Genomic DNA, 15318 nt, shown 5'->3' with positions numbered 1-15318 from the left:
GAGCCCTGGTCTGGGAAGATCCCACATGCCGCAGAGCAACTGGGCCCGTGTGCCACAACTACTGAGCCTGCGCTCTAGAGCCCGTGAGCCACAACTACTGAGCCTGCGTGCCAGAACTACTGAAGCCTGCGAGCCTAGAGCCCGTGCTCCGCAACAAGAGAAGCCACTGCAATGAGAAGCCCACGCACCGCAACAAAGAGTAGCCCCCGCTCGCCGCAACTAGAGAAAGGCCACGTGCAGCAACAAAGACCCAATGCAGCCAAAAATAAATAAATCAATCAATAAATTGATAAAACAATTTTTAAAAAATAAATAAAAATAAAAAATCTAGTCATGTACAATATCCCACTATAATATAAAAAATATCTTTCTTTGGGGAGGAAAAATTTTGGAAGGTTATACCTCTAATTTGTGTTGCAACAGCCATTTCTTGGCTATAATATTGCGAGTGTTTTTTTGTTTTTTTGTTTTTTTTTTGCAGTACGAGGGCGTCTCACCGTTGTGGCCTCTCCCATTGCGGAGCACAGGCTCCGTCGTGTTGCAACAGCCATTTCTTGGCTATAATATTGCGAGTGTTTTTTTGTTTTTTTTTTGCAGTACGAGGGCGTCTCACCGTTGTGGCCTCTCCCATTGCGGAGCACAGGCTCCGGACGCGCACGCTCAGCGGCCATGGCTCACGGGCCCAGCCGCTCCGCGGCATGTGGGATCCTCCCGGACCGGGGCACGAACCCGTGTCCCCTGCGTCGGCAGGCGGACTCTCAACCACTGCGCCACCAGGGAAGCCCGTGAGTGTTTTTATTAGTATTTTCCACTTTTATTCACTCAAACATTCATTTGACAAATATTTACGGAGCGCTCACAGTGTGGGGATGACGGTGCTGAGGGCTTTGTACGTAGGATCTCACTTAGTTCTCAAAATAAACCTGTGAATTGAAACTATGATCTCCCAGCGCTCAGTGAGGACAAGGAAACGGCCCAGTCACACAGCAAGTAAGAGGAAGAGCTGAGAATTGAACAAAAGCTGCACAGCGTTACAGACCTTACTCTAAGCATTGTGTTAAGTGGAGCTGTGAGATGTGAAATGTGTTCTTGTCCACGGAGAGGGAGCAGATGTGAAGGGGCTGTCTCTAGGGCAGCAGACTGAAGAGGCAGCTGTGCCTTCTCCATGCTTGCACTGTTTTCCAACTGTCATTTGTCAAAAGTGACCTTGTCCAGGCCAGACCAATATTAACATTAGGGAGAATTGGGCAACCATAAGGCACATGACAATCCTAGAAAAGCTCATGGGTTCTTGGCCAGCGTCATAGGGTTGTAGCTGAAACGAAGCTTCTGGAGACCCAAGTTCTAAGAGCGATGCTGATTTGCACCCATTCTAGCCACTGTGGCAGGCCGGTGAGGGCTGAGTTTGGGACAGCAGTAGAGTCAGGCCTCAGAGGCGAATGCTTCTACAAAGATTGACCTGGGCTGGCCTCCTCCCTTTTACCAGGGTCCTAAAGCACACCCTAATAAAGAACACCCCTATCTCTATCCACACTGAACAACCCAGGCTGTCTTCCTAAGCAGAAAACAAAGCTGTTTCTAATCACTTTGCACTCATACACTCACACACACACACACACACACAGCTGTTAAGGCAAAACCATCCTGCCTTTTGCCCTGGCCAGCTGGCCTTTGCAACTTGAGACAGACCTGGCTCTTAGACTATGAAGACTGCAGGATGCTGTCTTAGCAAAATATAAAAGGTAAGGATGAATTATTCTCCCAGCCCCACTGTTCCATCACATGCCCTCTTGTGACACCCACAGTCCCGCAAACACGCGCAGCTACGCCCAGACCTTGAAGTGTCTGCAGCCTGCATGCCCACTCCTGGCTCATGATGACTCTGCAGAAATGGGTGAGGCATCAAGCCAGACCTCAATTTGCTTAACCTGTGCCCTCTCCCTGGGTCGCACCAGCCGTAAGGGATACAGTTCTTGTTTCAGCGGCATTTGATAGAGATTACAGCTTTTAACTTGGGAAACTGCCATATGGAACTAGTCTGAAGAGGGAAATCCTATACTGGCCTTAATGCCTAAGGAGCTGGGCAGGTCTTGGGAAAGAAGACACCTCTAAGCTCCAAATCAGACCCCTGCCATTTCCATCAATTCACTCAACAGATACACAGAGAGCACATACTAGAACAAGCACTGGACAAGTCTGAGCCCATGTCCTACTGGACCCTTCAACTGGACTCTGTCCATTAATCATGGGATTAATCAGGCAGAGTCTTCATGGTGGAGAACGCTGCACTGGGGGACCAGAGGTCTGGAAACCCACAAGGTGACTTCAGACATCCTTTTTGGAAAGGGAGTGGCGAGAGGAAGGGGTGGCGATGGCTGAGGTGGTCCCTCATGAACCATCCACCTTGGATCAACATTCTATGAACCCGGAATTCTATGAAATTTTTCAATGCAGCCTAGACATATACAGTGTTTCTGGAATCTGTTATTCTCATGCTAACATCACATTTTTAGCCATATCAGTATGCTGTCTGTACTATTATGAGCAGTTTTCTTTTTTTTAAAAAAATGTATCTATTTTTGGCTGTGTTGGGTCTCTGTTGCTGCACGCAGTCTTTCTCTAGCTGTGGCAAGCGGGGGCTACTCTTCGTTGTGGTGCGCAGGCTTCTCATTGCGGTGGCTTCTCTTGTTGCAGAGCACGGGCTCTAGGCGTGCGGGCTTCAGTAGTTGTGGTGCACGGGCTCAGTAGTTGTGGCTCATGAGCTCTAGAGTGCAGGTTCAGTAGTTGTGGCGCATGGGCTTAGTTGTTTCGCAGCATATGGGATCTTCCCAGACCAGGGCTCGAACACATGTCCCCTGCATTGGCAGGCGGATCCTTAACCACTGCGCCACCAGGGAAGTTCCTATGAGCAGTTTTCTTAAATGAATGAATTCTTTTTGTTTTAATGCGATTGTTCAAAAAGAAAATTTTACCCATTTCCATAAATGGAAGATTATAAATTGTCATGAATTAAAGGTGTTAAAAAAGTAAAAATTCAACTGAGTAAAATTTAAAGATCTTATTGGCTCTATTCAATGATTCATGAATCGGGCAGTATCCCATATAGCAGAAAGAAAGATGCTCAGAGAGCTATACAAAATGAAAGACTCTTATAGGCAGAAGGAGGTGGGACAACGAAGTTACTAAATAAGAGTGGATTTTTTGTGGCATGGTCACCTTACATTAAGGGGTGGCAGGGGTCTATCAGGCCAATGACCTCACTGGTTCTGACCAGGCAATTCCCGATTGACATAAATCGCAGCAAGATCTTTTTTGACCCATCTCTCTCCTAGAGTAATGAAATAAAAACAAAAATAAACAAATGGGACCTTATGAAACTTAAAAGCTTTTGCACAGCAAAGGAAACCATAAACAAGACGAAAAGACAACCCTCAGAATGGGAGGAAATATTTGCAAACGAAGCAACTGACAAGGGATTAATCTCCAAAATTTACAAGCAGCTCATTAGGCTCAATATCAAAAAAAAAAATGACCCAATCAGAAAAAGGGCAGAAGACCTAAATAAACATTTCTCCAAAGAAGACATACAGATGGCCAAGAGGCACGTGAAAAGCTGCTCAACATCACTAATCATTAGAGAAATGCAAACCAAAACTACAATGAGGTACCACCTCACACCCGTCAGAATGGGCATCATCAAAACATCTACAAACAATAAATGCTGGAGAGGGTGTGGAGAAAAGGGAACCCTCTTGCACTGTTGGTGGGAATGTAACTTGATACAGCCACTATGGAGAACAGTATGGAGGTTCCTTAAAAAACTAAAAATAGAATTACCATATGACCCAGCAATCCCACTCCTGGGCATATACCCAGAGAAAACTATAATTTGAAAAGACACATGCACCCCAATGTTCGTTGCAGCACTATTTACAATAGCCAGTTCATGGAATGCCCATCAATAGACGAATGGATAGAGAAGATGTGGTACATATATACAATGGAATAGTACTCAGCCATAATAAGGAATGAAATTGTGCCATTTCCAGAGACGTGGATGGACCTAGAGACTGTCATACAGAGTGAAGTAAGTCAGAAAGAGAAAAACAAATACCATATATTAACGCATATATGTGCGATCTAGAAAAATAATACAGATGAACCTATTTGCAAAGCAGAACTAGAGACACAGACGTAGAGAACAAAGGACACCAAGGGTGAAAAGGGGGTGGGATACACTGGGAGATTGGGATTGGCATATATACCCTACTATGTATAAAATAGATAACTAATGAGAACCTATTGTTTAGCACAGGGGAAAGAAAAAGAAGGTACAATCTGTTTGTAGGACACATATTAAGTTAACCTTAAAAATGCATTCCGATATACAGTAGGTGCAGACAAATAGTGTTTGGTTCCACTTATACAAGGTACCTTGAATAGTCAAATTCATGGAGTACGAAAGTACATTTGTAGATGCCAGGGGCTGGGGGGTTGGGGGGATGGGGAGGGGCAATGGGGAGTTAGTGTTTAATGGGGACAGAGTTTCAGTTTAGGAAGGTGAAAAATGCAGTAGATGGATGACGGTGAGAGTTGCACAGCAATGTGAATGTACTTAGTGCCACTGAACTGTACAGTTAAATATGGTTAAAACAGTATGTTTTATATTATGTGACTTTTACTATAATAAAAAAAAAATTTTAAAGGGGGTGATGGCAGGGGTCTATCAGACCAATGATCTCACTGGTGCTGACCAGGCAATTCCAGATTGACTGGTTTAACATTTTACTCCCGGGAGAAGGTGAACTATAATTAAGTTAGATATTAAACCTGTTTGGTGACGTGTGCTTAGTGCAAGTGATTCCATCTTGGGACCGTTGTCTCTTTTGAAAATTTTCCGCTTTTGGTCAGAGTCTCAGCTTAACTGAGAGACGTGATAAAATTTGAGGCATCAGGGCCTCTCCCAGCCACCACTGATCCTCTGTGTGGTATTCACAGGTCATGATGTTCTTTGCTGAATCTCTGTTGTATTCACAGGTCATGATTTTCGATTCACATTTTTTTAGTTGGTCATTCTCTTTGTTCCTTTTCTGATGTTCCAGTCTTAGGGAGATCAGCTACGAATATGTATTTAAAGATTTTGAGAGGCTACAACACACCAGGGAGATTACTATGATTATCAGAAGCAGGATAATTCCCAATGTCTAGAGTGTACTTTAAAGCCACGGTCCCCAAGACCTAAATCAATCAAAATCAAATAAGTCAAGGAAAGACCCCATTGAAAGAGCCACTTTCTTAAGGCATGTGGCTTGCTCAGTGATCTCACGCTCAACTGACGTTCAACTTCCCCAGAAGTGTTAATCCAGGTGCCTCAAGTGGCGTGGTCCACAGCAAAGACACCTACATGTTCAGCTAAAAGATAATCAATGGCAGTTTTATTATCAAAAACAACCTGTCCAATACATACACTACCAAATGTAAAACAGTTAGCTGGTGGGAAGCAGCCGCATAGCACAGGGAGATCAGCTCGGTGCTTTGTGACCACCTAGAGGGGTGGGATAGGGAGGGCGGGAGGGAGACGCAAGAGGGAGGAGATATGGGGACATATGTATGCGTATAGCTGATTCACTTTGTTATACAGCAGAAACGAACACAATATTGTAAAGCAATTATACTCCAATAAAGATGTTAAAAAAACAAAACAAACAAACAAAAAACCACCTGTCCGGAGAGTCTAAGGATTTTTGTTGGGCAACCATTATGTTAGCAGAAGATCCTGCAATACTTTCAACAGTTGAGGAGAGGTTTCAGATCATAGCCTCATTTGCACTTACTCCTACCCGGGAGAGCAGTAATCTGCCAAAGGAAGCTAATTTTGAATCATGAATGCCTTCTGATAATTCCCACTTGAGTGTGTGTCTCAGGGCTGGAAAGGCATCAGCCATGGAGGTCAATAAAATTTGAGGGTTGATAGACCACACAGGCATATTTATTCCAGTCATCCTTGCCTTGTGTCCGTCTTTTTGTACACAGTTTGGGATCACAGGCAGGGAATCAGAGACAGGGAAATGGACCCCCAGGGTCACGTTGTCTGACACAGTACAGAGGGGACTGAGTTTGTTCCAGGGAAACTGAAGCATTGGAAATCAGGGTAAGTTTGTGACAGGAAAAACTACAGAATCACCACCATCGTGGCAAGCCTAACAGTCATTTGGTGGTTGGATTACCATTATTTGCAATGTCCTGAGGTATATGAGCAATGGCATTATCTTTCCAGGCCAGAGCAAGGCAAAAGGTGGACAAAAGAATCATAAAATATTTTCATGGTGTAAGAATTAGGAAAAGAATGGTCAAATAGCAAAGGAGAAATGGAATGAAACTTTCTGGATCCAATGTCTTGGTAGGAAGTAGTCTACCTCAATGTTGGCTGCTTCTTTTCCTAGTCAACTTGATTTTGAGGTCTCCAGCAGGTGTGCAGTTCCTAGCGTCTAGAGGAATCCTTTTAAGTTGAGAAATGAGGACCCAAAGGACTTCCCTGGTGGCACAGTGGTTAAGAATCCGCCTGCCAGACTTCCCTGGTGGCGCAGTGCTTAAGAATCGGCCTGCCAATGCAGGGGACATGGGTTCGAGCCCTGGTCCAGGAAGATCCCACATGCCGCGGAGCAAATAAGCCCATGTGCCACAACTACTGAGCCTGCGCTCTAGAGCCCACAAGCCACAACTACTGAGCCTGCGTGCCACAACTACTGAAGCTCGCGTGCCTAGAGCCCATGATCCACAACAAGAGAAGCCCCTGCAATGAGAAGGCTGCACACCGCAACGAAGAGGTGCCCCTGCTCTCTGCAACTAGAGAAAAGCCCATGCGTAGCAAAGAAGACCCAACGCAGCCAAAAATAAATAAATAAAACAAATAAATTTATATATTAAAAAAAGAATCTGCCTGCCAATGCAGGGGACACGGGTTCGAGCCCTGGTCCGGGAAGATCCCACATGCCGTGGAGCAACTAAGCCCGTGCACCACAACTACTGAGCCCGCGTGCCACAACTACTGAATCCTGTGTGCGTAGAGCTCATGCTCCGTCACAAGAGAAGCCACTGCAATGAGAAGCCTGTGCACTGCAACGGAGGGTAGCCCCTGCTCGCCGCAACTAGAGAAAGCCCGCGTGCAGCAACAAAGACCCAACGCAGCCAAAAATAAATAAATTAATTAAAAAAAAAAAAAAAAAGGGAATGAGGACCCAAGGTTTAAGTCCCTGATATTTGGCTGTCATCTAGGTAGTGAGGAGGACCTGTTATAATGGGTTCCCTTCCAAGGAGATTCAAGGACAGTCTTTGTACTTAGTGATTCCAAATCAGAAGGGTGGGAAAAAACTTGAAACTTTAGTTTGGAGAGTCGTAGCCTGATATTTGAGGAAACTAGAAAAATTCAGGATCCAGTCCAGTTTACAGCAACACGTCTTGGATTTATCTTTGTATCCATTACACTTAGCATAGTGCCAGGCATTTGGTAAATGTTTGGAGAATGAATGAATAAATGAAATAATGAATAAATGGAAGGAAAGATGGAGGGATGGATGAAAGAATAGAGCCAAAGACTATGGAGAGATGGAGTCCCTTTACCGTAAGAACATTCTGTCCCAAGATCCCTGCCTGGAGAGGTAATGAGTTCCCTGACCCTGGAGGTGTGCAACAGGAGGCTAAGTCACTTAGCAGGAATATTGTGAAGTTAATTTAGGCATCAGAAGGGAGACTGAATGAGATTTAAGGTGTTTCCAAAATAAGAGCATGGAACTCTATGAAATAGAAGCCCAGGGAAATGAAAAGATTTGCCCTTAATTCCCCAGCTGGGCGGCTGTGGGTCTGGGAGTTGCTCTGAAAGTTTTCAAGTTGTTCTGAGAACCCCAGACCACAGCCTCCCCTTGGCCAAAGGCCTCTGTGTGCTGGTGTCCGCCTTGGGTAGCTCACAGCGCACTAAGGTTAGAGTCCGGGAAGGGAAAAACAATTATGAAACAAATTGTTTGAAGAGTCTCTGGCTACCTGTAATTGGAGGGTTTAGTCCTGGCTGTCAGTATAAAAGAGGGCAAACTCTGGGGAGGGGAGGATGTGTCTTAGAGGTGGCCGGGCTGTTCGGGGGGGTAGGAGCTTGCAGCCAGAGCTGGAGATGGCGGGACTGGAGGGGGGCAGAGCTGAGGGGTGGGACCGTACTGCCCCTTCAAACTCCTAGAGACCTGTAGGCATGGGAGCTGCTCTTCTGTACTGTAGCTCTTTGCTCTGGTCCTGACCTCCCTCTCCACTTCCACAGCTTGGCATGAGTCCTCCTGAAATGCAAATAGCGGGGTGACATTTTGAAATCTTTGCCTGGGACGGGGTGCCAGAGATGCATACAGGGCAAAAGTTCCCTAGCAATGGCTCACTCTCTGGACTTGGAGCTTTGAGCCCAGCCAATCTGGTGGCAGGAGACACAGGGGAGGGTAAACACCATGACACACAGCTGCACGGGCCATGTGCAGGAGGGAAATCAGCTGACCTCCCGCCTTGCTGTTGAGAACTTTGGAGAGTGCCTACTATTTTCCTCTTGATTATTAGTATGGATGAGGCCAAATCATGGAGAGTGGCATACCAGAATATTAATACCGACTCTGGAGCCATAGTGCATGTGTTTGCATCCCAGCTCAGCACTTACTAGCTGTGTGTCCTGAGGCAAGAACCTTCCCTTTTCTGTGCCTCTGTTTTGTATTTCTAAAATGGGGGTGACAACTGTATCTACCTCACTGGGCTATTGTGAGGTTGAAATGGGTTGTTGTTTCTAAAGAGTGCCTGGAATGGAGAAAGAAAAAAAAGGAATTAATAAATAAAGGGGTTGTTTAAAGGTATAGTGTATTAATAGACAATCTGAGGTGTGGTAAGGCCACGGATCAGGAGCCAACTGCCACTGAAAAGATAGTTTGTTACTCACAGAGGAGGGGGCGTGACACCACCATGGTGGGCCACAAGGTGAGGCACCAGGTGCATCAGGAGGCAGAGGAAGGAAGGAGGAATTGGGCGCAAGAACCTTTATCTTGGTTGCTGGGGGGAAGGTAGAGGTGAAGCAGAATAAGCAGGTTTGGGATTGGCAGCCGATTGCAATGGGCTCTGGGGCTTAGGGAGTTCCCACAGTTGTCAGGTACTTGGCCTGGAGTGATTAGGGCAGGATGACAGTGGCAGATGTGGAGGGCCTGATAAAGAAGGTAGTTGGGGTACAGGCTCTGGCATGCTTGAAGGGGAAGTTCATTCCTATCATTAGGGATTGGCGAACTCTGGGAGGGGCAGTCCCTCCAGAATCAGCAAGGCCCCAGATGTCAAGGCATCAGAATACAGAACATAAAAGACCTGGTTAATACAAGGGTGCAGCAAGGGACCTCAGAATGCATCTGTGCCATTTTATAGATGGAGAAACTGAGACTCAGAGAGGGAAATGTACATGCCCAAGGTCAACCGGAAAATCACGCTCTGAATTCTATATCTCCTGAGTCCAGAGCCAGTGCTCTGGCTGTCAGTGCACTGACAGCCCAGGCTCCACTGGGTTTTATCTTCCTCCTGGGCCTACGATACTGTGAGAGGCCTGGAACTGAGGGTAAGAGCAGAGTAAGAACCAAATTAGGGGCAGATTATTCCCTTACTGCTGTTTACCCCCTGGCAGGGCCACGCCAGTTCTACCTTTAGAAAGTCCATACTGGCTGCCTCCATTTCCTCAGTTACCTCATCTGTAAAATGGGCATATTAATGTCTACCTAGCAAGGCTTTTGTGAAGATTAGTTTAAAGGAACTGGACTGCACATGCAATAATTTAAAAATTATTAAGAATTTCAAGATGGCAACAGCAGAGTACTAAAGCTACCACAGAGCCTGGAGGCTTCTGAGCGGGTACTGTGTGACAGCATAGGTCTCACACCCATGACAGAGCCGGTGACAGAGCTGGGATATGACCCTTGCCTGTGATTTTGCAGCTGCACTCATGAAGAGTCTGGGCTGGCTGCTTGACTCGCTTTGATAATAAAACACAGCAGATGTGATGGTGTGCCAGCTCTCATCTCTGGACACAAGAGGCCTTGCATGCAAACACTTACTCTCTTGCGCCCCTGTGACCACCATGTGAACAAGCCCAGCTGAGCCTGCTGGAGAATGAGACAGCACCTGGAGGCAACAAAGACCAGCCAGTCTCTGGCTGACCCACAGATGCAGACACATGGGTGAGCCCAATCAAGATCAGCAGAGGCTGGTCCAGATCAGCAGTACTTCCTAGGTAGCCCACAGACTCGGGAGCCAAATATATGGTTGTTGTTTTCAGTTTGGAGGTGGTTTGTTACACAGCAATTGCTCACTGATACACTATATAACACCCAAGTCTGATCACATTACTCCACCAATCTAGAGCTTTTCAGTGATTCCCCACTGCCCTCTGGAAAAAGTTCCATCTCCTTATCCAGAATAGGAGGGCCCTTGTCTTCTGGATTTTATGTCCCTCTGCAGCCCTTTCACTTAGACCCTTCAAATCTGCAAATCCTTGTATTCCCTGTACTGCTTCATACTTCTGTGCTGTCACTTTTGTGACTCTCATGACCTGGAATTTCCCTCATAACTCAGCTCAAGTGCCATTGGTAATGGGGAGCCCTGTCTCCCTAGGTGGGATTCTGTGCGTGATTTCACTGCCAGGTCATGAAATGGCCTTGTCTCATTCATCTGTAAACCCAACCACCCACTGAGGGCCGACCATGTTCCAGATACTTGTCTAGGCACTGGAGATACAAATAAAAGTAAGTGGTTGTGACCTCCTGGCCCCAAAGTTATTGGTCCCCTGAAAGATCAGTTTGACAAATTGTGGTAAATGCAGTGACAAGGATAGGTTCAGAAAGGCTTTTTTTAGAGGTGACATCTTGAGGGACAAATAGGAATTAGTCAGTTTCAGAGAAATGCACAGGTATGAGGCCCAGGGGGCTGTGTGTGCTTGGGGACACACCTGCAGGTAGTACAGGATGACTGGAGCAGAGAGGTAGGGTGGGCTGAGGAGGGGGAGTTTGGATTTACCTTGAAGGCAATGGGAGCCACTAGAGGGCTTTAAAGAAGCATGCAATAGGTGCTCAATAAATGTTTCCTTATTAGCACACCGTCTGTCTTCTCCATTAGACTGAGAGTTCCCGAGAATAGGGTTATTCCTTCTTTGTATTCTCTATTTCCTTCCTGGAATGGCTGGGTATGATTTTGATCGATGAATGAATGAGTGAATAATGCCCCCCAAGATATAACAATACAAAACCCAATGGGTCTTTTCATCCAAACAAGAACCGCTTTTCACTGCCCTGGTCAGGGAGGTGTTAAGGGTTCAAATAGGCTCTGAGACGGGTCCAGAGAGGTGTTAAGGGTTCAGATAGGCTCTGAGACGGGTCCAGAGAACAAAGACCCCTAGTCCTCAGGGCTTCCCTCAGCCTTTGCTTGGCAGCAGGAGTGTGTGCTGGTGCCACCTGGTGGCCACAGTGCTCATGTTCTATTTTGATTGTCTTCCTCCATTGCCAAGGGGCCCTGTCAGGCCAGAGAAGGGGAGCAGGAGCCTGGAGTGGGCAGAAATGCTCTGCTCAGCATGTAACCAAAATTTTGGTCCCTGTTCCCAATGCCAAATGATAATGAGGACAAGGTTTTGAGAATAAAGGAAAGAGAAAAAAGATTTTAATATAACAACACTTCTTTTAATGTACACACATCACTCTCCTAGCAAAACCAGGGTCTTCAGAACTCAGTATTAATTACAATACCATCCCACATGGCTATCTATAGCCTTAGAAACACTTTGTGCTCTTTAGATGTGGGGGCAGCAGGAGAAAATGGAAAAGAATAGTGGCTTCTCAGGATAGCTTCACCAAAGTGTCAGTTGATCCAACCCAATTGTTTGGAGTGAGAAAAATTTCTTGTCAAGTAGTTCATCATCCTTTCCAAAGTTTCACAGAAAACCCTGTACTCTTCTGCTCTTGGCACTTAGAAACATTCCAGTCTTTTAGCTCTTTGATTATTCCTTCATTCAACAAGCATATGTTTTTCACTCACATCACAGTCCAAATGAGTTTTGCCAACTGCAACTGGCCTTCCCTCATGATTTGGTATCTGGCTTCTCCGTCTTGTGATGCTGAGATCTTCCAGGGCCTCCTGAGTCACCTCTGCTGTTCTAGAAGAGTCTCCTGGAGAGGCAGGAAGCAATTGGAGCTCACCCTGGGGACACAGTTGCTGGCAGTAGCCATTTTTGGTAGCTCATTCTACCACAAGCACACTGGTGCTGGCCAGTACCATTTTGGAGTCCTTGAGATATTTATTTATTTATATTTATTTTTTGGTTGCCCCACATGGCTCGTGAGATCTTAGTTCCCTGATCAGGGATTGAACCTGCGCTCTCTGCAGTAAAAGCGCAGGGTCCTAACCATTGGACTGCCAGGGAATTCCCTTGAGAAATATTATTTTGCCAGCAAATGAGGAGGGTAGGAGACTAACATCTTGAAAACTACTGTCCTACTCTCTGAAAGAGGGCAGGTCTATTTAAGGAGAATTTTGAGGGTAGGGGTCACAGGACTACGTGACCGAGACCTCGCTGGACTGGTGCTGTTTCTTTCGATATATCTGTGATCCATGGCCATTGCAGTGGTCTGCCTCTGGTCAAGATGTTCTGTTTTTCTTCTGCTTGATCCTACACACCTGTGACTCAAATTAAGAAGAACTAGCCAAACAGTCTAGAACTTATCAGCATAGTTAGCAGACAGAAACAGCATGTGTACATTATTTGATTTAATGCATGAGTTAAAAGAGAAGGTCAGTTGTTAAATTTTTACTCTATATTCAGCTACATATTCCCCACTGTCAGTTATAACCTTCCATATCTATGGGAGTGAGGACTAAAAAGTCATCTGGCTACTTCCTGCTGAACAGGGGCAATGTTAAAATTGGGGAGGATTAGAAGAGAGAAAGTTCTGGACTTTCATTTTAAAGGATTCACTTGTCCTAAAAGGTGCTCTAGAATCCCGCAAGATAAGCAGAGAGGCTTTTTCTTTCTTTCTGGCCTGATGTCACCTTTTGTTATATTAACACCTTGGAGGGCATAAGGTTGCAGTCAGCCGCCAGGTTCTCAGTAGTACAGAAACATGTCTGAAACCACATCCATAACAGCCATCCAGCTCTGTATTCCATGCCTGAACCACAGTTACTCTACTTTGATTTTTTTTTTTTTAGTTTAATAAGACGTTTATTCTATCATTATATATAGTTGAACCACCTCTACACACAAAGTAATATGGTTTAAGATTTTTTGAGTGGGAAGGAATTTGGGCCTCAAAAGGTTTTGTGGGCCTGCTACATGTTTTCTGGAAATCATTTAAGTGGGCCTTTTAAAAGACCCTTGAAGAAAATACAAGGAAAATTGGTTTGCAAGAAAACCAAAACGTTATGAAGTTGCCTGAAAAATGGCAGAAGGTAGTGGAACAAAAGGGTGAATACGTTGTTCAATAAAGTTCTTGATGAAAATGAAAAATGTGTCTTATTTTTACTTAAAAACCGAAGGCACTTTTTGGCCATCCCAATAGTATGAACTTAATGACTCTCAGTAAGCCCAAGTATAATAAAAGTACTACACTTAATGTTGATGATTCTAAAGATGTGCCTTGCTAATTAACATACTTAAACAACGAACTTAAACTGACTTTAATGCTAGATATTAATTTAATACTGAATATTCCTCAGATCATGTGAACTTGAAATTTATTTAGCTTAATTTCTCTTGTATTTAGAAATGTTTGATTTGTAAGCGCTTACTTTTAGCCAATTAAATAGAGCTCATTTACAAATTAACCTCAGCAATATTATCCAAAGACAAAGACACATAATGAGACATACATATATCCAGACAGACACAGAGATCTCATAGTTTCTGCTTGAGGTTAAAAATGCCTCTTTGCCTTTTTTACCCCCTTGGCTTGAGGTTCTGTTGCAGCAAAAATAGAAATGAAGTTTCTCTTCTCCCGAGAACAAGGAAAATAAAGGGAACACTGAACAGGCTAGAGAAGAAAGATAACCTGGCCTGAAAGAGTTAATCACTCCTAGTTTTTTGTTTTTTGTTCTGTTACTAGCATCTGTAGTTTCTGTAACTAGATTTGTACTTCACAAAGCTAACCTATTACTCTTTAACACTATGTGAATTACATCCTGCACTCCCTTGTAGTAAATCACCCCTTGTAGGATTTGCATTTCAGAAACAAGGTCGCAGGCCGGGTAACCCAGAGACAAACGGACCCAATTACCCGACTGCCTGACGCCAGCTGTGACTGTTTTGAAATAATGCGGGAAGAAGAAGAATGCAAGACCTTCACTACTTTGATCCTTATCATGTACCCCGGACTGCAGCCCCACATATAAAATCTTCTCCGATTACCGAAGGAGGTGGGGGGCACAGTCCTTGAGGCGCTAGCCTGCTGTGTCTTCCCTTGTGCCTGGCAGAAAAATCAAGCCACATCTCTCTTCCTCCAAAATCTGTCTCCGAATTTCTTTTCGGCATCGGTGCACAGAGAAGCCGAGATTTCGGCCACAAGATGGGGCTCCTCCGGGATCTGCTCGCAGGCAAGCGGCTCCGCAGTGCCCCTCGGCTTGATCGGAAGCTTGGGGATCTCTCTCCACGCCCTTTAGGAGAGCGGAGGGTTCGAGGATATCCCTGAGTCCAGATCACCAGGGACTCCCTGCCCCAGGGCTGTGCCCCGATCACACCCGGCCCGCCGACTCGGCTGCGGAACTCCGAGGCTGCGGCAGAGAACGCGGGAGAGGCTGACCCAGCAGCTGCCAGGCTTCTTTGGCCTTAAGGACACCTTCTCTTCTCTTGCCTGTGCCGGCCTGGACTTCCACTCTGAGAAAACACTAAATATTGGAGGATCAGAAAGAGGGCATATGGAGGTCGCGACACAACCCGTCTGCACCTACGGTGAGTCTCTGGGAGTGCACTCCGTGACCTTTGACCGTCCCCGTAAGGGAACTTCGGTTCCAATTTGGAGGATTTTCCTGCAAAGGGAAATCCTGATGTGGAATTCTCCCTGCAAAGGGAGATTCTGATGTGAGGCGCCGCTTTGGGGCAACCGTCCAGGTCGAGTGGGACTCGGAAGTCACGTTTCGGCAGGTCTCTGCCATATGTTTCTATTTTTTCTTTCTTCCTTTTTTTTCTTCGCGGTACGCGGGCCTCTCACTGTTGTGGCTTCTCCCGTTGCGGAGCACAGGCTCCGGAGGCGCAGGCTCAGCGGCCATGGCTCACGGGCCCCGCCACTC

General features: G+C 45.7%; 1 long non-coding RNA gene across 4 annotated transcripts in view; it reads left to right on the top strand.

Annotated features, from left to right (window-relative positions):
* Positions 1–14072: 14072 nt before the first annotated feature.
* Positions 14073–15318, top strand: part of LOC102996292 (uncharacterized) — a 9178-nt gene continuing 7932 nt past the window's right edge. For all 4 annotated transcript variants that reach the window (XR_003676621.1, XR_447932.3, XR_447934.3 and 1 more), the window contains exon 1: positions 14073–14980. This is a non-coding gene — a long non-coding RNA (uncharacterized lncRNA). The remainder of the gene's footprint in view (positions 14981–15318) is intronic.

The sequence above is a fragment of the Physeter macrocephalus genome, chromosome 17 (genome assembly GCF_002837175.3).
Source record: "Physeter macrocephalus isolate SW-GA chromosome 17, ASM283717v5, whole genome shotgun sequence".
Taxonomy (NCBI): domain Eukaryota; kingdom Metazoa; phylum Chordata; class Mammalia; order Artiodactyla; family Physeteridae; genus Physeter; species Physeter macrocephalus.
The sequence above is the reverse complement of the archived record's forward strand: the minus strand, read 5'-3'. Positions and strand labels throughout refer to the sequence as shown.